The sequence below is a fragment of the Phragmites australis genome, chromosome 15, assembly GCF_958298935.1.
Source record: "Phragmites australis chromosome 15, lpPhrAust1.1, whole genome shotgun sequence".
Lineage (NCBI taxonomy): Eukaryota > Viridiplantae > Streptophyta > Magnoliopsida > Poales > Poaceae > Phragmites > Phragmites australis.
Genome location: NC_084935.1, coordinates 14,225,846 through 14,229,163, shown reverse-complemented (window position 1 = coordinate 14,229,163; position 3,318 = coordinate 14,225,846). Strand labels below are relative to the sequence as shown.

Sequence of the window (3,318 nt, the reverse complement as noted above, 5' to 3'; positions counted from 1 at the left end):
AGAGAAGAACGGAAGAAGAAGATACACTCAAGGCTGTCTCTAGGAATTTGAGGCCCTAGTGCGAAATGCAAAATGGGGCCCTAAAATTGAAAAATTCATATAACCAAAGCATACTGTCACTTAATTATATAACTTCAAGACTACTTTGGAATATATCAAATATTAATGCTAAACAATAAAGGTAGTACTCAAGCAATAATCTGACCTCATATTATACTGAAAAGCATCATCCTTTTAGTATTTCTTGAAATAAAATCTTCAATTATATCTTCATACTTAATCTTCTCTAAGATATCATTTTCAAGTGCTATTATCGCCAATCCATTGAGTCTTTCTTGTGTCATAGTAGAACGCAAGTAGGATTTCAACAACTTGAGTTTAGAAAAGCTCCTTTCCGCAGATGCAACAGTCATAGGAATGGTTAACAAAATTCTGTATGCAATAACGGCATTAGGGAAGCAGCCTAGCTGTTTCAAATACTTAAGAATATCAAGAGAGCCCACAGATTCCTTAATAAGATTCTGGATGAACTTAACTCCACATATAATTCTTTTCTGTCAATATCTGAATGTTCTCCACTCTTAAGTGCAACCTCAAAATTAACAGAAGAAAAAAAACAAACTCTTATCATCCAAGGAGCGCAGCTTATCTGAATTAAACAAGAAACCAAAAGTATTTTCGTACCCTGATGTTACTCAAATCTCCTAGTAAGTGAAGCTATAGCTTGATCAACAACAGCTATAAAATAATTGATCCTAAATAACTCATGTGCAGATTGTGAAGCAATAGATGCATCATCAGTGCTCTCATCAAATTGTCTTTTTCTTTTGATTTTACGCTTGGTGCGGAATTTTGGAGCAATATCCATCTCAAGTGCAATTTCTTTTGTAGCTTCTAATGCATTTGAAAAGGCAGTTTCTCTATACTTATTGAAAAAGGAAATCAGCCCCTGTACTTTCTCAATTGCAATATCAATAAGCATATCCTTTGCTTGTAGTTGCTTACTGATCAAATTAACAGCAGATAATATTTCATACCAAATGATTATTGACACTAAAAATTCAAAGCCACCAAGTTCATTGTCCGCCAAGGATTTAGCTTCACTACTTGTCAATGGATCATTATCACTTTTAGCCACTTGTAGTAAAGCCTCCCTTATTTCCTGAATCTAAAACCTTATAGCCTTAACACTATCAACATGACTCTCCCAACGAGTAGATGACAATGACTTGAGAGTCAATCCTGTTATGTTATCTTAAGAATTTGCCATTTCTTAGTAGAATTAGCAAATGTTGTATAGATATGTTGTATAACTCCAAAAAAATCTTTTGCATTACCACAAGACTTTACCATATCACATAGTGTTAAATTCAGACTATGACAACCACAAGCTGAATAAAAAGTTCTAGGATTTATATCCAATAGTTTCTTTTGTACCCCTTGATGTTTTCCTTTCATATTTGATCCATTATCATATCCCTGTCCTCTCACATTATCTACATCAAGGTCAAGATTCTTCAATTCATTTTGTAGAACATCAAACAATCCTTGGCCAGTTGTATCATTTACATCCAAAAAACCTAAAAAGGATTCTTCAATGCAAATAGAACCTGAAGATGCATCAACATACCTTATGATCAAAGACATCTGTTCTTGGTGGCTTGCATCAGGAGTATAGCCAAGGATAACTAAGAAGTACTTTGCTTCTTTCACCTTTCCAATGGTTTCAGACCTGATTGCAGCAGCTATCAAATTTATTAACTCATTCTAGATGCCAGGACCAAGATAATGAATATGAATTTCATCATTCGTGATGCGTTGAACATGCTGATGGATAACTGGATCAAATTCAGCCAACATTTGAATCAATCCTAAGAAATTACCATTGCTGTCTTGGTACAACCTGCTATTACTGCCACGAAATGCTAGATTATGTTCTGCAAGAAATTTTACAATCAAGATAATTCTAAACAAAAATTTTCTCCAATGGTCTCTTTCTTTTTGAAGTTTTCGCTAATCAACTTTATCAATTGTTTGATTCTTTTGCAACCTGAGACGCAAGTCATACTAAGTAGCCATATTCATAACATGTTCTGCACTAGTTTCATGCTCTTTAAGTCTAGTGCCAAGATGATGCGGATTGAGGAAATAAACGTCTTCCTGTTTTATAAATCAAACAACACTAATGATTTAAACAGTACATGAATTCTAGGCTTAGCAAGATAAGAAAAAGATCAAAAGAAAAGAAGATCGAACCTGCGTGGAATGTGCCGCCCAGCACTAGTTCGTCCGTCGACGCACCGAGATGGATAGTGGTCGCTGCCGTTCTCGTATGTGAATCCAAGGGAATTTTTTAAACATGCATTGATGTATACCAATTGCACAGCCAAGATCAAATTTATTTAAACATGCAAAGATGCATACCAATTCTGTGAATCCAAGAGACGTCTCGATTGTGCCTGTGATTATGTGAATCCAAGGGATCTGGGCATCTAGCGATTTGCATCGCGTACTCGGCTACTTGCGTACTCGCGTCGGCGTATAGTGTGGTACCTTGCGCAAGCGATGAGCTGGATGACGGAGCCAAAGAGCAGGAACGTGCAGTTGAAGGCCAGGCCGGCGTTTCTCCAGTGCCTCCCAAGCAGCCCGTCTAGCACCTCGAACCACTGCAGATGGTTCAGATCAAAGTTCAGACGGACACAAGCAGGACGAGTAGCTAGCTAGCAGAGGGAATGAATGTGCATGCGGCGTTACGTACTCACGTCGGCGACTCGGCGTCGGCACTCGACAGACGGCAGGTGCGGCTGTGGCACTGTGGCGGCAGGGCACTAGGGCCTCGATGGCTCGACCTGGGAGACGGACGAATACGAACATACGAACTGGCGAGCAAAACACGATGGAAATTAACACGGTTACACGAAGTCACGAACAACCGAACAGGCCACGCCAGCCGGAAGCGGATAGGCTTTTCTTTTTTCTCGTCTGTGCGACAGCCCAATTATTTGGAGATGCGCCAGCCGAAAACGGATGCGCCAGCCAAATAGGATTTGGGGCCCCAATTATTTGGGGTCCTGTGCGACAGCCCACCTCACCTCTGCTACTCAACGGGCCTGGATACACTCCAACAGAAGTGGATATTGGATGAACGACAGATCGTTGCGGTCAGACTTCGTACAATCTCAGACTGCTCAGCAATTAACAGTGCCTCAAGTTATTCTCTCCGTATATCCGGATCCTGAAATACCATGTAGTCATTGAGAAAATGAGGAATGGTCATACCAATTTTTAACACACCAATGCAAAGGAACCTGCGATGGG

General features: G+C 39.7%; 1 pseudogene; it reads right to left on the bottom strand.

The window, feature by feature from the left end:
- Positions 1-206: 206 nt before the first annotated feature.
- LOC133892148 (uncharacterized) lies at positions 207-2,874 on the bottom strand (annotated as a pseudogene).
- Positions 2,875-3,318: the final 444 nt, after the last annotated feature.